The sequence below is a fragment of the Glossina fuscipes genome, unplaced genomic scaffold (assembly GCF_014805625.2).
Source record: "Glossina fuscipes isolate IAEA_lab_2018 unplaced genomic scaffold, Yale_Gfus_2 221, whole genome shotgun sequence".
NCBI classification, from domain to species: domain Eukaryota; kingdom Metazoa; phylum Arthropoda; class Insecta; order Diptera; family Glossinidae; genus Glossina; species Glossina fuscipes.
This window is the reverse complement of record NW_023998564.1, coordinates 1514646-1535230: the sequence shown is the minus strand read 5'-3', so window position 1 is coordinate 1535230 and position 20585 is coordinate 1514646. Positions and strand designations below refer to the sequence as shown.

The following is a 20585-nucleotide window of genomic DNA, read 5'->3' as shown; positions in this document are numbered from 1 at the left end:
TACTGAGGTGTGTTAGTTATTAAGTCTATGTTTCTTAGTTTTTTTTCTAAATAGTATTTTAAATAGTTTTCTAAATGCTTTTTTTTCGTTGTGTATTTTTAATCAAATTAGTTTCGTGCAAATGTGGTGAGAGACGATGAAAAATCGTAATTAAATTATTTTGAAAGTGTCGACAATAAACCAATAGTTAAAATATAGTAAAACGGGTAAACAAGATTCTAATGGCGTCACTGACGTTTAAAATAAACACGTTTCTTACACCGGGTCAAGATTAACAAATCAGCAAACGAACAAATAATTTAAACGAAGCAAACGGTTTTGGTATAAATTTTCAGAATACAAATTTTTTCATTTTCTTTTTTCTTGTTGTTGTAATTTATGTCATTCGCATGCATATTTATGTGTGTATATGGAATCTAAGCACTCATGCACACACAGTCATATATGACCGAATGGTCGAATGAGTGTCCGAATGAATAAATGATTGAATGTCTGCTGATAGCTGTTGTGTGTTTAGTCGTACAAGCTATTTCCGCAATTTGCAAAGCTCACGTGTGCAATTACTTTCATTTTTTTTCTTCATTTTTTCTGTAGTTAGCTTCTTTTTAGATTCAACTCAACGAGCTTGACCGACATACCTGTTAACTGAATGAAATTAACTGTTTGAAAAAAAAAAATTCCATATATAGGCGGCAAATACATTCAATGCGTGAAGTAGTTTATAAACCGAAGCAAAACTATTTAAAGAATATCAATAGTTAACAGCCGGTTTAGCAAGCGCACGGATATCTTGATCACACCTATTATTGACATTGATATTTGCATATCATCTAAAATTATTTTTCAAGTTACAATTCTCTTCTTCAATCTTTGCCCCTCTAAGAGCTTCAAGAGAAACAGGCCATAAGGACGAACAGGTATTGGTTAGTCAATTCTGAATCTTAAGCTACTTGGGAAGGTCTAGAATTTAATTTAATTTTCAATGTTTTAGTAAAAAGTTTTAAATGGAAAAGTTATTGTGTACTCGTTCTTCAGACGAGGACGTTGCCATCCCATGGCTGATAAATGAAAATATTTCAACACTTTCTGGTAAATGTGCTGGGATGTGCAGACGTACACTGCTTAATACGGTTAATTCGTAATTCGTGCTGTACAAGTGAACATCTGTTAAGCAGCGACGGCCCGTATAATGTACAGTTAGACCCACTTTTGCGCCTTGTTTATTTTTGCGATGGTTTTTATGCGAATTATTTTGTTTGTGTGGTTTATTTTGTGTCCATGTAAGCGGGATATGCCTGTGTTTATTGGACAGTTAAACCTACTTTTGTTAGATCTTTTTTATGCGCTTTCTTATTTGTGCGATTGACTTTATTCACAATATATTGTTTTTGCTATTTTGTTGTGTGCTTATCTCATGTGTTTATCTTAATTATTTATTTATTCATTTACACGTGAAATAAATTAACAGCCGAACTCAATTAAGTCTTAGAACTAAATCTTATAAATATTATTATTAAAAAGTAGTATAAAGTATATAAAGAGAAGAGAACAACGAAAAATAATAATAATTAAATAATAATTCATGTATAAATAAATAAGAAAGGCAGAAAAGAGAAAAACAAAAAATACGTACACAGCTGGCACAGAGGCACACCCGCAACCGGTACAGATCCAAATTGCAAGTGAACCACTAAACCATTGTAAACATCCAAAAGCTTGCCAACCGATAACAATAAACAGCACCAGTTAATTTTCGAATGAAATGAGATGAGGTGTTAAGATTGCAAGTTAGGTCAAATATGACGTAGGAAAATCGCGCGTGTTAAGCAAAGTTGTTTCGATAGACTTTAAAGATTTGGATATTTAAGTTAAGTGATACACATCATTTAGGCTTCTGCAAACAACTTTGAACGAGTTAAATAGCTTACAAATATATTTGCATTGACTAAGCTTTAAGAAGATAAAGTGCCTAGAGAAGCGGTTAGGGGCATTAACACTTATCTCACCTAGTAATATGGACGAATCAATAGTATCGTCTATTAACTTAATTAAGAAGAAAATACCAAGAATAAATCTTTCCTCTTCGGTTTTTAAGCAATCTATTTTCATAAGCAGGCAGAAAGACAAGCGTGTCCCAATCCAAATTCCTAAGGGCAAACAGCAAGAATTGCTTTTGAAAGGATTCAATTGAATCTACATAACACTTGTTGAAAGCGGACTACACAATAGAGGCATATTCGAGAATTGGTTTAACCATATAGGCTATAAGGTCGTCTTGTAGTGTAAGGGTCCGTAAACTCTTTGGACCATCTCTTACTGCAACCTCGCACCGACCTAGCTTCACTTAAAGCGAGGTCAATGTTCAAATTAAAACGCAATCTTTGGTCGAATAGAATCTGTAAATCGATGAACGAATCTACGCTTCCCAACTTGTGTGAAGCAATGAAATACTCAGTATTGAATGACTTCCTCCTTTGGAAAGAACGCTTCTTGCCTTTTTTTTTATTTCATTTTTTAAAATGTAATGATCACCATGTAACCAAGTTGTTTAAGTCAATTTGAAGCTGATATGATTGCGATTCCAAGAAGGAGGAAAACAATTTAACGTTGGGTAGGAGGGGAGATCATTAATGTAAAAATTAAATAAAAGGGGCCTTGAATGGCTGCCTTGAGGGACGCCAGACATGACGGGGAATTCATCCGAAGTAATGAAGTTAAGCAGAACCCTTAATGATCTGGATAAGAGCTTATCCATGTCACTAAGTAGAAAGGGAAGTCAGAGGCATGGAGTTTGAATAGTTAGCTAAGTCAACAGCTTTATTAAAATCAGGTCCAGGCGCAGTGCAATATTTTAGAGATCTCAAATGTCATTTTCTGAAATGACCTAGTTAGGAACCAAAACCGAGTTAGTCATCGGATACGGACGGTTAACAGTTACATCGGAATTAGCAGTTGAAAAATGTCATCGAAAATATTCAGCAAAGAGATTTGAAGTTTTAATGTCAGCAGAGGACTCAAAGCCATTGAAAGAAATATGCGAAGCGATTTCCGATATGAGAGATTTTTCTTTGGAATGACAAGCAGCGATTGATAACATTGATGGTTGAGGTAATTAAATGTATGCCTTGCAGCAGCATAGGCGAAATGGTCGTAAGTAGAATAATTTCTCATAAATTTTTTGAAAAGATTGTTTCTACTACTTTAGAACGTTTAGGTCTCTTGTTCAACAATGGCGGGCACTTGCTTAGAGTACAGAGTTACTTGTTAGAAACGGATGCAGAAATGGTAAGGTTTATTTTATTCCCGGAAGAGAAAACGAGCCTAATGTCCATCATTTTCGACATGCAAGCGGGAGCAGCAGAAACCTGTGTTTATTGTAAACCTGTTTTCGTGCGATTTTTTTTATGTGCTTTTTATTTATGCGATTGATTATGTGGAACTTCTTTTTATGCGGCATATGAATATGTATGGAGGTATATGGAAAGAGAAGGAGAGAGAGAGAGAGAGAGAGGGACAAAGATGAGAAGATTGCGTAGTTCCGGTCCACGACGGCTCGTATTGGATTAGCTACATTTTGACATCCACATTTAAAATGAGAACTTTAAATTTTTACAAATATTTCCATGCTTAATTTAACCAATCATTTTATTTGGGAGGCACTTTCTCACCAATTCTTAAAGATTTGGTAAATTTTATATATAAAATTTTCTTTATGTGGTCCTTCATCAGTCTCCACCAAATAAAAAAATTTTTATTTAATAAGCTGTGACAAACCGTTTGCTGTAAGTATTTATAAAGATTCTGAATATTTTTTTGCGCGGTTTTTTACCAGCGGCCCCTATCTACCATACAAAAAAAAGTTTTTCGGTGTATGGCTTTTAAGATTTCCTTTCTAAATCGTTTGCTCTTTATTTTTGCTTATGGGTAGACGTCACATCCATGTTACCATTTTACCGAAAATAATTCACGAAATACAAATTTAATACAAAATAAATATTTTTGGATTTTTCTTCTTTTTTTTTTTGCTTATTTGGAAAAATATACCTAACACATTTCATATTTATAAATATTCAAACGGTATAATGCGCCATATAGCAAAAATATTTATTTATTGTTTACATATTTTTTATATGTATTTAGGGTTAGCTAACCATTGAAAAATTTACCGAAATTGGCATGCAGCGTGCGCTGTTATCTGCGCATACTCTGAAGCAATGTTGCAAATGTTATTCATCGCATACGTAGTGTAAGCAACGCTTACTTTCAGATTATAATATCTTTACTTGAAATTCACTGAGATTTGAATTGATATCATCTTCGTTTCATTCTATTCATCATTTAAATGTTTAAATGGTAATTATCGTCTCTCTTAGATTGATGTAACCGATGAACAATGTTTTCCACACATGCACACACACAGAAGGGCTTAAAAATTTATTTAAATCTAAAAAAATATCGAAAATAATTTCATTAAATTTGTCTGCCGAATATAAATAATCATGGATTTCTTTACACTTCTTTATATAATATATTTACAATAAGCTTGAATCGATGATGAGTTAAACTAGCGGCTTTTCTATGTGGTCTGATAACGACTGGAATTTTAAATAATAATTACGTTAACCATATTACGGAAGCAAGGGAAGCCAATTAGGTGACGTGCATATAAAATTTTTGACAAATGTGCTGAACAAATGACAATGTTTTCGTATTTATTTTTATATCTCTTTTAAGTAAATTTTTTAATAATTACTTATCCTAAAGAAAAGTTTACTTTCTATATTGGAAGAAGCCAAAGATCTCGTGCACCCCTGTTAACCAAATGATTGTTGTAAAAAATTTTTTTTTCAAAGAAGGTTCATTTACAAAGCAACTATACTTGTATATATATTTTGTTGTCTTAAGAAAAAAGAAAAAGTTTTTTCGCTTCATCTATCCTCCTCACCTCAAATAGAAGAAGTATTCTCGTTTAACATTCGTTTTGTGATGTTCCAAGTTAGGGCCTTATAAAGTACGTACATATGTAAAGGCCAATAAAACGGCTCGATTCGAATTATCTTCTATGATCTGTCAAAAATTCGGCGCTTTTACAATTTCAATAATTAAAACTGAGTTGACTTTGATATTTACGATCAGGATTTATCCGAACAATTAAAGTCGTGAAATGGCCTAATGATAAATAATAGTAAATGCTAAATAAGTGGAAGGCCACGGCCTGTGCTTGCAGTTCCTTACAGTTTTGTTCCTATAATACGTTATTTCAGAAAGGAATGGGAAACGGCCCAAAAAATGGTCCGATCAGGATCATTTTTAATAGCGTCCGTGATTGAATCAAAGCATGTCGGTGAGTCAAATTTCACCAAAATATTGCAGAAATTTGTGCTCGACGTAAAAAATGACTCTGACCCGATCGGTATACTAACAGATGGGTCTATCGCAAATTCTTCTGGGTGTTGCATATGTCGACACAAACTAAACATACCATTGTATAACAAGTGGTGCAGAATACATTAATTCATATTAATTCGACCGGACGTATACAACATCTACAAGTAGCTAATATAGCTCCATGTTGAATAACATCGATCTAAGCTTGTCCCTTTGTCTGTTCGTCATTGCTCTCCAGTTTTGTTCAGCTTTACGTATGAAAGAATTCTTTTCCAATTTAAACGATTTTGTGAAGAACCTATCCATCCTGCACAGGAGACGCGCTCTTACATAGAAGTCAAAAAGGTCGAGATAAAATCAAGTTTCAAATCGCATGAAAATTGCTTTAAAGAGAATACTGTTTGGTTATCACAATTCTATTGACGCACTTCCAACGAAACTTGCACTTAAAAAGAAGAAAATGAAGAAAATGCACTTATTCATTGTTTATTTTAATCTTTTCTAGGATGAAGGTGATAGATTTTAGATAGACTCGGTTACAGACAAATGTAATTCTCTTTTTGAGTCCAATATGTTTTTAATATTCGGAAATAAAAAAAAACTGTGTGGTCTGTGTATAATACATTATGTCTAAATACAGTTTGTTTGCCTAAGTAAATAAATATAGACTGTGAACAACTTCCAGTTGAAAATACGAGACTCCGGGATACCTAGTCGGTTTAAGATTAATAAGGTGTAAAGGATTAGAAGAAGACATAAGAAAAAAAAATTAATTAACTAGTATTCGCATTTACTCGTAATACGGTCCTCGTATTATTTAAGAAAATTCTTATGGCTTAATTTTTGATTAGAATACAAAATTATATATTCTTATAGCGAATGGACGAATGGAATATATTGATTGCCTGCAGAATACACATATGCATACCATCGCCGCATTGCTTTTATGATTTTTTGTTTTGTTAGTGCAAATGAAAGTGCAAGTTAAAGCGACAACTTGATTTGCTTTGTTTTACGTTTTCTTTATAAATAATTTATATGCAAACAATGTATATCATTGGTGGCCGACATCACCAGTGTGCCAATTCTGGGTGAATAAAATGAAAATTATGCGAACTCATAAGAAAGACAGACAACAACAAAAACAAAGAAAAAGGTAAAAAATTATAAAAATTAAAAAAAAGAGAAATTTGATTCATAATATTTGCTGCATATATTCACTGTGAATTAAAGACGGAAAAATATATAAAAAAAATTAAAATCGCATGCCGAGACTGGCATTGGATACCTACTCCGTACTATGTTCCCTCAGGTTTTCGATTTACCCGAAGAATCTGTCAGATTCTAAATCAGTGGAAAGCTATGAACTATAAGTTAATGAGAGTCTTTTTAGTTTTCGATGGCTTTCTTATCAGAATTTTAACTCCGATTTAGAAAGCTTTCTTATAAGTACTTTAGGAAAGTAAAATATAACTTTGATTCACCAGTGTTTCTATACGACTTTGGAAGAGCTTTTGAATTTTGAATCATCTCTCCGAGGGTGTTTGCATCCATAAGCTCTTACGACAAGCTCTGTGGAATAATTCAAATCATTTTTAGACTAGCTCTGAATTCATGAGTTTCGATTTGAATATTATCTTTTTTGGATTTTTTTTTTTATTTTGATAAACGGAATATCATTAGTATAATATTTTAATCCTAAAAACAGTTTGGTAGGATAAACGCTTTTATTACTGCATCGATTGTGGGTTAAAATATATGTGCATATATGATAAATAAATTATTAAATTGAAATAGAAAATAACATTAGCACGAATTTTAAAGATAACCTTGACTTAAGTTTGGAAATTTTTTTAACAAAAATATTTAAGTACTTCAACGCATTGCATACTTAGATATATTATATATGTATACATATGTTCTACAATAATTTGTTTAACAAATAAAGCAATTTTTTTATACAAAAAAATGTATATTTGTATATATGAGTGTATGGAAAATCCAATATTAGGCTGGAGGTAAAGTTTTACCGTATTTATAGCTATAAATGATTACAGTTGTTTGTAGCATAACCAGCAGCTTTTTTTTGGGTTACTTTTTTTCATTGTTTTTAATCAAAGCTTTGCGATGACTTTGCAAATACTTAAAAGAAAGAGTTTTCAAGTCGGAACGCTTAATTAGTTTCGAAGTGCTTTTCGCTACTTAATGGTGTATTTCAATTTTTCACAGTTACCAAAGAAAGGCGGAATACACCCAAATTATAAAAACGTTTGCAAGTATCTTGAAGACGACTTTGAAGACGATGTAAGGTGATCATTTAAATGATCAATATCAAATTATAAGTCAATTTAGGTATGTTTGCCCTTCCGTCCGCATTTCGTCTTCCTCCCAGCTGCCAACCTGAACAAATCTCCTTCAAATCTCTCAAAAGCATTGGGAGCACTTGAACGCGATTTGGTATAAAAACGGGCAAGATCCATCGAAGAACAAATCCACAGTATAACGCAAACTAAGACCACCTGTGTGTTCTTGCACGCTGGCGGACACACCTCGACGGTCTTCCAAAATCAAATCATGAGCACAATGTATCAATTCCGAAAGAAGAAAAAACTTGGACTACTGCTATTCGTTGATTCGGCATCTCAGTGCGGTGTGCTTTATTCATTAAAGTAGTTTATATGACACCACTGGTTGTGAGTGCTTTAAGCATAAAAATATATTATGTACTGTTTACTTTGTTTCCGATTGATGTCATAAAACCATGAATATTTGCAAAAGAAATTTGTTTTGTTTAGCTTTTGAAACTGTAGGGTTTCCTAAATTATGAAGTACTTTCCATATAAAACTGCCTGTAATAACTTCTATCGTTTTTGCCAAACTTGAAGCCGAAGAAAGTTTACCATAAACATTACAAATATGAGTGAAAAATTTTAATTTATTTTTGTCTCTCTCTACCTCTTTTGTGAAAAAAAGATTTATTATTTCACGTACAAAAGAATTGTTGTAATATAGCTAGCGTCTTAAGCCAGATAACGTAAGAATGTTATTTTAAATATAACAAGTAACCTAATGGCTTAAAGGCTGTAAAGGTTCATGTATTTGTATAATCTAAGCGACCCATAGAACACGGATTTATGCAAAACTGAAATGTTATAGGAGCATTCGACTGTAGTTTATTTGACAGTAGGGGAGCAAAACTATGGGAAACCTCGGATGCTCACAGACGTGCCACAACCCTTTCCGTGATGCTCCCTATACAGGTTGCTTTATAGATCTTAGATTATACATAGATTTAGAGCTGCTCAGCTATTTGGTAAAAAAAGATTTAAAGTTTACCGTGCATTAACTATAATCTGGCGACAGGTCTTTCTCTTGGAAGCCTAAGACGGATATTGGAAGGAATTTCCCTTTGTTTAAGAAGAGAGTGCATTTTTTTCTCCAATATGGTTCTCTATCGTACAGCCTATCAAACTTACCGAGGTTCTAATAAAATTATGGAGTGTTAGAGGATTGAGGTACAATTGGGTATGTTCTAACTTATGAAACCTTCGGAAGCATTGCTTCCTTGACAAAAGATGGTTTGTTTGCATCCGGGACGTGAGTTAGATCCAAAGGCAAGAGAGCCTTGGCCGCGTAAAGTACGAGATCACCCAAAGCTGTACAATATGGCGCAAGTCCAATCAAGAACGAGTCATGAAATTATGGGTGTCTACGCGGTCAGATTTCGCAAAATGTGCTCTTGTTGTTACAATATACTTTCTATCAGACTAGGGGCAAAAGCTTTCTTGCTTGACTGTTGGCTACGGTTCTTCGACGAGTATCGTGTCTGTGATTAGACCCAAGTTTTGAGGGGACCTAACAAAGTGCTCTTAAACTTTCTCTGGGTGTTGCAAACGGCCTGACAAACCGAATAGATCGTCATCCTTTAGCGACTAGTATAAAAAAGATAAATATTGCATGTAAGAAACTTACAAAAATAAATAAATTAAATTTTATTAAAACTGAGAAAGGTGCTTAACAATGCCCTAAAACACAGAACAATTTTTTTTTTCAATTGTGACTGCTTAAGGCCGGAAGCAAATGCGACATGTTTATTCAAAAGTACTTAATTAGTTTATCATCTCATTTCCTAAATGGCCATTAACTATTACTCATGGAGAACATCTAACTTAAAACTTCAAAGTATAGCCAAAAGATACCAAATCAATTACATCACTTATAGTATCGAGTTCTTTTATTGCGATAATTTATTTTTGCGAATAAGTGAATTTTTCCGATCAATTTGAAATCCAAAGCAGGCGAGAATCAATTTTTCTCATTTAGTGATTTTTAAGCAAATATTTGTAAACGCACAACAAAAACTTCTTTTTCTAATGTCATCTATTTTGTCTGCTCCTTTGTGCTTGTGTCTTGATTTTAAATTTTAATATTTGAACAAAAATAAAAAAGTGTTTCTAAAAATAGAAATAGTATTTCAATTTTTATCTCTGTGACACCTTTACAATTTTAGAACCAAATGCAAATGAATTTAATATATGTCGGAAAGTGTGCACATACAGAGAATGACAACAAAAATAAGAGAAAAGAAAAGCTATATGATTAAAAAATATTGGAACGTTGCTATGCTAGACTTTTTTTTCTCAATTCATTTATTATAGTTGCTCTGCCAGATACTAACGGTATACTAATATCATTATTCTGCTTGCAATATACAAAATAAGGTAATAGAAATGCTGTATAGAAATGTAGATGTAATATCCTAACAATTATACCATCCGTCCATGCTACCTTTTATTGCTGCACATCGCCAAACTGTTAATAGAAAATTTTTAGCAAATGTTCGATTTATAGACATTAGTCGTTACTTAAATTTAGAAAGACTCCCTTTGCGTTAGGGAACATATTGTATATTTAAAAATATATAGCAATATTTGATCTGTAATTTATTGCAATTATTCTTCCAATTTCTTGGCGCCGTCTTAGAGCTTAATGCCAACGTAGATGACGCAACTGGTCCCCTGAAAAGAGTGATTTGGAATTGTTTCATACTACAGGACCCAGTCAACTACTATACACTACTCGCCACATAATTGTCTCCAGGTTACACCCCTCTATGTGTTAGTATCCAATTAATAAACGCAAAGTTTTTGAAATTCACATGGAAGGTTGAAACAGGACGTGCACACTGTCGATTTTGTTTTATAGGTCGAGTTAAGGACTTCAACAATTAAAAAAATTTCGAAATTTCCATAAATATCGACGTTTAAGAAACGTCAAGGGAAAAGATCATGGCGTTCTTTGCCACGCCACAGTTTCAGCGGATTACAAAAGAATTTTTGGAAAAACCCCTCCAATTCCGACACGCAAGAGATAAGGGGCGACTTTATCCCATAGATCGAGTTCAGGACGTACAAATTGTGCATACGGAAAACCCGTAAAATTCGACGTGTAACATAGATTAAAGAAAAAGTCGTAACAATTTTACTAAAATTCAAAACGTTTTATATCCTACACTACTTACGATATAACGATGTACTAAGTTTGTGCGGACTCAGAAGTGTTTAAGATGTAAAGGTGACTTTTATTGTACTGATGGATTCAGAATCGCTTTTTGTATCGATCTACGCTGAACTGTGTATCTATCTGCCTTGTTATCGTGTGTTCATCACACAGTGGAAATTTAATTTTCTTTCGTTTCTTTACTTAGCTATGGCTAACTATCCCACTTTGACTGTTGTCAAAGTTACGCGACTCTAAAGCCATATATTTAGAGGACAGCTCTGAATTTTTTCCTTGATCGAATATTTGAAAGAAATGACGAATATTTCTAATGGAAGCATTATGGTATAAAATGTGAACAAACAGGCAGGTAGCGGTTGTGAGATTTTAAGGCATCCACTTATTATTTGTGGGTATTTGTTATTCATTGCGGACTCAAATCTCTGCTTTTTACCGCACTTTGTTGTGTGTAACGAGTGGCCACAGAGCAAGTAGGCAGCGGCCAAATCGCTTCTCTTTGCGCGCTTAGTTCTAACCATCATTGTGGCATAGGAGACGTCTCTTGTGTGATTGATGTTATTAAAACCACCAAGAAGAAAAATTTATGATTATTATTGGCTTCGATCTCTGAAATGTTCTTCGTGTTGAAGGTTAGGTTAGTTGGCAAAGACATTGTTGACTTAAAGTACCTGAAAAAGTCGAGATTTGTTACAACAGCGGAGCCAACACGCTAAACGTTTTCACCAAAACAAATGACGCATTATTTGCCTTCGCATTTCCCTATGTTGGCCCCAAAGACGCGCCCTATTTCAAATCATAGCCCATTAGGGTTTTTATGAGAAGAAAATATAGTCCCCACCTCTCTATCGACCGTGATATGATCCCAAGACATTTCGAGTTTTTTATTGTATTCTATTGTAAGGATATGAAGATTAATTCGAATTTGTTTGGTAAAGATACCGACCAACTAACGTAACGAAGATCTGTACGCACCCCAAAAGAGTTCTGTCAAGTTAGAAGTAAGGTTGGATTTGGAAGGCTACTCCGTCTAAATTAGGAAACATAACATATTTTAGCGGGCATCTCATGAATCTATGAAATTTGGTATCTAACCATAAACCAACTATGGAAAAATTGTTAAATTTGAGACTGTAGTGTGCGGCAGACCAAAATACCGAAATGCAGATATACCACGTTAAACTATACGTAATTACCTTTCAAAGAAGATCAACAAATTCAAAATCGGCTCTTCGGAACTATTTTCCAAAAAGAGCCACCTTTTTGTTCTTTGCATCCGTTAAGGCTAAAAACTGACTTTGACACATACGTCTGCATATATCGTCCAATCAAACAACCTAACCAAATTGTGTACCGAAATTCACTATCATACAAGGAAACTTTACTTACGCTATTGACAATTTACGAGCTTTATAAGTCATTCCAGTAAACGAACAATTGAATGACTTAATAGTTTCCTACACTTTATAATGTAGTCTCTGTTTCTTGTGAGCGAAGCACGATTTGAATAACATATCACTTTGTCATGAACATGGAACTGGCGATAGTCGGGGACTTAACTTATCAGTGAAGTAAGGAAGTAAGTAAGGGAAAACTACGCTCGATGATGGAAGTCCTTAATGAAGAATAACCAAAAGGGATTTTCTTAAATATTTTTAAAAATTAATAATATCGTAATTTACTGTTTAAAATATATCAGTCGCTCGCCATACAATGTGCTATAATAATACAGGGTAATTAAAACCATGCCGTTAAGCATTAAGTTAATAAATATTTTGTATCTGCATAACGGGTGCGTAAAATTCAATCTAAGACTAATATTATCTTCTTATGGTTTTTATTTTGCTTTGTCTTCTTTGTATATACGCAAAAAAATTTAATTTAAATTTAAATTAAATATAAATCATTTTTAACTAGTAATTGCTCGACACAGCGGTGTAGAGATTCAAATCAATACAGACTAATTAAAATATTTTCTTTCTATTTAACATAATTGCAATTATCAATTAATTTCAATAAAATTCCTTTGCAAACTAAATTTAGCTCGCGCAGCGAGTATGTGTTGATTGCTTTATTTTTGCTACATTTATTATGTTATTCTAGTTGTGCGAGGACCGTCAAATAAGTGATTTTGCAAGCAAAGGAAAGGGATCTTAAAAAAAGAAAAAAAATAAAATTGTATTAATTTGTGGACAAAACTTGCTTATGCTAACAAATTAGTAGTATGATTAGGTAGGTAGTCTTTATATCTATTAATTGTACAAAATTGACAATCTTTTCATAGCGAGATTTTGCTTTATTTGTCCTTTGAATATGTAAATTGTCCAAAAACATCTGTCGTATATGCCGTCAACGTTGGGCTGGTGTAAGAAATTGCTTTGTCACTTATATGATAATATATATGATGGTTGGTAGCGAAAGGGTTATGCACAGATAGTCTGACAGATATTTTAGTTTATTAAATCGCCGAAAGGTAAAAGGATTCTTCCATGAAGCAGATTACGGTATATCGCTGCGAATATTAAACAAACTTAAAACATAAGAAGAATGCTGTAAGGAATTGAAGTATTTCATTCAATATGAATTTTAAAATTATCTGAAAGTTAACTTGACTGTTATCATAATGAAGGAGCATGCTTTTCTCTTAGGAAACAAATCTTTATAATATTCTCGAAATATTCCTTTAGCATAACACACGGATTTCCAATGAAAAGTGGTATTTTTAAATCAATAAGCCAAGGTAGTCATTATATCGAAAGTTTTTGTGACAAATGGCTCCGGCCTGTTAAAAGTGCACGTCCTCCACATCCAAAACAACAGCCAACACATCGTTGAGTAAAGCATACGTTCATTGTAATAGTCGAGTCCGCGATATTTTCGTAATATGTTAAGAAGAGCACATCGAATTGCCACTCGGTGCGCTAAGTTCCCTTGGGTGCTTGGAGCTTCATATGTTGTTAACATCTGCGGACAAATTTACATTATCCCATTAACTAGAATAATTTTATTTCAAAATCATGATCTTGTGTATGCACTTTGTCCATCTAATTGGCGAAAGTATAATGAATGTAAATGAAAATCTCTTCAAGCTCATCAAAACTATGATGAGATCACTTTATGTGTGATGATCAGAAAGAAATGAGGAGGGAGAAAGTATACTATACCAAGCGAATATTTGAGATGGCAGTGGCGATTCTTATCCCCTCAGATAGTAATGTTGTTCTGCTGAATTTGGGATCGTTATCTGCTGTAAGTAGTACATTGGTTAATATGATTGAAAGTAAATATTGTAGGCGTTTTTGTAGAAGAATAATGGTTATAATGGGATGCGATTGATAAATGCAAATTTTTTACTTGAAAAACTCATTTTCTGAGAAGAATTGGCACATTACAGTAATAGTATAATCAAATTAATCATAGTTTCCGTTATTTTCTATAATTTTTTCCATCTTTCTGGCAACATGGCGTTACCGTGCCGAAACAACGATATTGCTTGATGTTGATTAGCATCTGTATGCACTGAATAATTGAATAACTCAGCAATGCTTAGTGGAAAACTTTTATTACATGTACAGAAAGGTCGAAATCATTGAACTTAGCCGTTGTGTACATTCATACTTCATACAATACCTTTCATTATTGCATACATTACATTTTCACCAATAGATACCACTGATCAAAATGCGTGTAAGCACCTATTATTTATTTACTTATGCAATTTACAGGGATTGAAAATAATCTGCCGAAAATCGACTACAGGTGTAGTTAAAGTTTTGCGTAGGGTTAGTCAAATTAGTCCTTCAATTCAAGCGACTCTAGCCCATCATGCTTCTTCTTAGAAAGTATTCCACTGTTGTGTTTGTTCTTAAATTACAGAAAGCTGATGTAAATATTTATGTATTGCCAAAAAAGGGAAACAAAAAATCCCTTTCTTTTCTCAATAATTTTCATTATTTTAGTATTAATTACAACATTTAGTCAACTGTAAAATAAATTTAAAATGTTAAAAACACGATTGCCGTTTTTATGCAGTAATAAATAAATTATAAAATATTGAAAAAAATATATAATAAAATTTCTATATATACATATATATTTACGTTTTATGTGAAAAATTTAATTTGATAATTTCTTTGTGGGAACGATTAGGATTAAGGTGGTGATGATGACGATGAGAATGATGATCGACGAGTAATCAAATGAATGAGAAATCTAATCAAGCATAAATCAGTCAGTCACTGAGTGAATCTTTCTTTTCTCGTATTATTTATATCGATTAAAACTAATCGTATAATTAGAATAGAATTAAAATAATCTTGAGAACAATTAAATAGATAAAGCGAAAAAAAACATATGTATTAAGTTTTTTGTTTTGTTTTCGCTAAAGCTATTAGTTTTACAAAATTTTAAACATTTATTATAAACTGTTGTTCACGTTTCCAATTACAATTAACAATAATAACAATGATACAAATAATGAATAGCAATAATATTATAATAATTTATTATATGATTTTGAGGGCTACCACAAAGGAAATATATTGAAATGAAAGCTTATTGTTCAAGCAAAATCATTATTTATTCGATATCATATTGGAAGGTAAAGATTATTATTACCCATTATTACGATTCATTCGTTTCGTGAAAGTAGTATTATATTAAAGTTATTACTAGTTTACTTTCAATTTGCAATCGAAAAGTGTTTTTGAATGTTATGAAATAAGGAGAAAAAATATTTATAAATTTTAATTTATCATAAATAGATAAAATTTTCCCCACTCACAATTAAGAATTATGATTTTATGGAGTGAGCATTTGCTATAGGTACGACTAATAATTACGCTCGCTTTACTCGATGGCAGATGGAGATGTTAGGTTCTATATATGGCAGCATTCTTCCGCGTCTGACGATATCATTCTACGAAGCAAAAATCTTTCATGTCACAAGGTGATGATTGCAATGAAAAAATCGCATGAATGAAATCTGTGTACAAATATTAACTTTTGCTCAGGGAAAATTGATTTAGATCGAAGGATGAGCTCGCCGCGTGAAGTGAAGTGTATATTAATTGTGCTGATTGTCCTGAAAAGCATCGAAATGTTGCCTTGAAGCCTTGAATCGATTCTATCGCTTTTAAAGAAGGCTATGTTAATTCTAACCGACCAAATTTCCAAACAAAATCAAATATGTTTTTTCTTCTTACTTAGTTCGGAGACTTATTGGTCGATAGATTATCACATGTAATATAGTGAAAACAGTGAAAACGTTCTGCTTAATGGACAACATTTTATGTGAATCACTGAAATGATGTTCCCTATTCTTGTAACACGGTGATGGCCAACCACGACAAGGGAGTTTTCCGAAGCCTAGTGGATCTGGTCCGTGTGCCCAATCGGTCACTGTTATGCTGTTACCCACCGAACATTCGCACTGTGGATACGACCAAAGCAAACTCAAGCAGGCAGCTTAGAGCACAAGGGGGAAAATCGAACTTATTTATTCCAACGCGTTTTGATGTAAGAAAAATATCTTCACAAATTTCCCAAATCTTGCGTAGTTAATAAGCATTTTTGAAAACGAACTGAAAAATGTGAAAATTTAGCAACTGGCACAGTTTTTGTTGCTTTCGGTAATTTAATAACAAGCTGAAATGAACCACAAATTTATCTACAGTGAAGATTTTCATCGAATAGCACAGTTGTAGGTGCACTCAATATGTGAATAGATAGAAAACATTATCGCGTTATCTAGACTTGGTTGATATAAAATTGTGGTAAAAATTTCAAGTTCGATTTGAATTTTTAGAAATGTTCCGTTTCGTTCGGAAAATAGTCGTAACTCAGAAGATTCAACCTCATATGGGAGATATAAAAACGTCTCAACGCTTTGGAAATACTCTTAGCTTGTAGAAAGTTTTCCATATTTTGGATTTCTGCTCACTTATTTCAATTCATACGGAGCGAAGGGAATATATACATTCTAGTGAATACGCTTGGGTAAGAGGTGCAAAAACGATATCACCCATGTTATGGGAAGGCTTTTGACGTCTGTGCCCAATCTTAGCATTAAACGGCAAGTAGATCGTTTACGGCGATAATTCATTTAACAGTAAAAAATATTGGTAAAGTATTGAGTAACAAAGGCAGCAAAAATTTGAAAACTATTAAACGTAAGTAAATGCGCTATAAGGAGATAGGTCCAAACACCAAATATCCCACACCACCCTACGCTTATTTATGTAATGACTTATCAAAATAAAGTGCTATATGAGAAGTGGTGGAAAAAGTGATGCGATCTGATCTATTATCATTTGCGTTCGTCGCCAGGCCAAAAAAAAAACGATAAATCAAATTTCATCCAAATATCTTCAAAATTGCAGCCTATATGTTGAACACAAGTACACACGTATCGACGGGCAGACAAGGTAAGTCCGTCTGGGAACCGCACAAGTGGTGCAGCGTGTAGTCACTTTATCAAAGAATTATATGAGCAACTCTTGTAAGGGATTTATTTGCAGCATGAAATCAAAATCACTTACAAATTAGGTGCTACTCGTCTCTGTTAACGATGTGCACTATATCTACCATTTTCATATATCTTCTTACAATGGTGGGCATCCACAATTCATCCCTAACACAATTAATTATTATTATTCTTCTTTTTTGTCTTAAAACAAACACAATTGCACAACAGAAAAATGCAATAATAATTACCTAGCGCTCGTTAATGAAACGAAAGCTGATGACTAAGGTGGATAAAAATATTTCGACGTTTAGCAATTTAAAGAAATTCTTATTTATTTATTTTTTGTAGAACGGCCGCGACTATGAATGGGCGCACACACAAGGCGCATATTAAGGCGACCGAATAATATACTACAATGTGATATCATAATATTTACGGCAAAAAAAAAAATGCATACAAAACTGAAAGAAACTAATTATGGGCAAAATGGAAAGCAGATGGGAAGATGACTACTTTTTTAAATGTAGTAAAAATTTGTGAGTTCTTATTGCTATTGTAATAGTAATTGTTATACGAATATATTACTATAGAAACAATGATAAGAAGGGCTCTGCTGCACTTTTATCAGTTTATACTTTTAGAGACCGAAACGAAAATGTTAGTTAAAAAAAAAAATGTTCGCCTGGAACGACTTAAGGTAGACCGATCTTTTGTTGTACAACCGATTCAGAATTATTATTAATTTTTTTGATCTGTCTGTCCGTGTGTCTATCCATGAATGTTTTTTTTAACCTACAGATCGTCATGCTTTGGCGCATTTTTACGATCATCCCCAACGACCAACTCTAATGAAAGTGCATTGAATTGGGCTGTTTTAAGGACTGCTCCTCCCTGGCCTGCTTTGCTAACACCCGCCACGTGAGAAATATATGCGGTTTTTAATATTTCTCAATAAAGATTAATGCAAAATAAATTTAGATCGGATGGGACGCTCTTGCGAAGGGAAAACCCTTATACGACAATGAACTGTAATTTTTTGATTTTTATTACGGAAAATTGATTTAAAATAGTGAAGTGTTTGGATCACATAAGTCTGTATTTCAAACATACATAAAAATAGACCTTGATGATATAAAGACTTACCTTTCTGAAAATTTATACATATAGTTGCAATTATATGTATTGGCTTGGTGAACTTTTCGTGAGAACAAGTATGACCTTGACAATTTTGACCTTGGTGTTAAATAAAGACTTATTTGTCTTGGAAAACCTTACATATATATATATATATATATATATATATATATAGACATACAAATATAAAGACATGTATCTATATAAAGATACATACATATTTATAAAGATATGCCCAATTTTTCAGTCTTACAAACAGGCTGCAATATCTAGTACACCCCGACGAATACCTCCGTAATGGATGTAACAATATTCTATATATCGTGTGGTTAAATCGATCACATTATATTGAAACTTTGTATAGATTTTCTAGCAAGACATCAAGCTTCGAGATATTGTAAGTATTTGAGAATATATATATATACATATATATATATATATATATATATATATATGTGTAAGATTCGAACTTTGTGCGAATGCGTGTGCTGTAGAAAAAAAGCAAGGACACATGCAGACGTACATTCGATCAATTCCGCTTCAGAATGGCCTATTTCTGATTTGTGTTCCTACTTAACGGTGTCTTTATTATCCTCCGTTGATAAGACTATAAAATTTCTTGTCTTAAATTTTAAAAATTCTGGGTCTTGTTATAATTTTTAATAACATTCTTTTTTCATTTTTTTTTTTTTTTTATTTCCTTTAAGCATTTCGACCGCTTTACTTTAAATTAATTGCTTTATTTACTTTTTTTTTTTTTCTATTTATTTTTTAATATTAAAGAAGCGCTGCTGTTGCGTTACCTACCTACCACACACTTTCCCAAGCACAATAACAATACATTATTTATGCAGCAATTATGTGTAAGTTTGTTATCTGTCTCTCTACATCCCATCCATGCGAATATACACATACATTTATAAGTGCATAACTGTGCTTAAGTCTGCTTGCAATATAAATGATATTTCGTATTAAATTGTTGCTACTTTCACAAACACGTTCACACACACATGCTTACAAACACTAGCGCACGAAAGTTCATTAACCGTAGATAAATGGTCAGCGAATGCGGTTGAGTTAAACCTGAGATCTTTGTGCATAAAGTGAAAATTTTATTACAAAATATTTAAATTAATTTCTATGTGTACACACATCTGTGCAAATAATTTATTATTCATATCAAGATATTTACATTCTTTGTATATACCTCCAACCTGACTGTAGCTTAGCAACAGAATTTCTCACTGAAAGCATTTATATAATAATAACAATAATAATATTGTCCGTCCGTCGCGCTGCTGATGATGACAAAGGTTATCAACAATGAACAGTCTTGACGATATAAAAATATACCTAAATACATAAGTAAATCTATAAATACATATGTTAATATGTGCAGATATGAAATAAAGAAAACGAAAAATGCTACCGTAACGTTTCGCTTGAAAAAAAAACAAACAAAATTTGTAGTTGAGCTAATTTTCGCCAAAAAAAAAGAAAAGCAAAAGCAATTGTGAAAAATATAAAGAAAGGAATTTCCTTTTTCATTCCTCAATTCGCTGTTTTTTATCGCCTAACTTGACTCAGCAATGGTCCTATCCCATTCATGTAGGCGGTGGTCGACGCGAACCATTTTGGGGAGAGCAAGAAAGAAAAAGATGTTTTTGGGTATTACTCGACCTGAAAGGAGCGACGTCCCTCTAGATCTAATTTTGCTTTACATTTTCCACTGCTTAGATGCTGAATCAAAGAAAAACTTTTACATTTGTCAATCATTTTTTCTGGTCTCGAATTTCTTGTCTTTTTAAGGACCACTGCAGCAAAATTGTTCTAAAACAGCACCGTGTGATTAAAGAATGGACAGTCGCTGCAGTATGATGTACAATCTACGTAAAACTTCTACACGACTGAATGAGAACGTTGAAAAATCCGCAAGATTTTTAAAGTAGAGGATAGATGCTTACAAGTGTCGAGGGTGTTGCAAAGACACAAGACGAGGCTCCCACGCGTCCATCGGCATTGTACTCAAATATTCGCAGTAAAAAATATGGTAAAAAACCGTGAGTAATTTCTTCGACAT

The 20585-nt window shown here is 33.0% G+C and overlaps 1 protein-coding gene across 3 annotated transcripts in view; it reads right to left on the bottom strand.

The window, feature by feature from the left end:
- The window catches only part of LOC119642241 (terminal nucleotidyltransferase 5C-like), a 182239-nt gene that overhangs the window by 32829 nt on the left and 128825 nt on the right, over positions 1 to 20585 (bottom strand). The window lies entirely within an intron of this gene.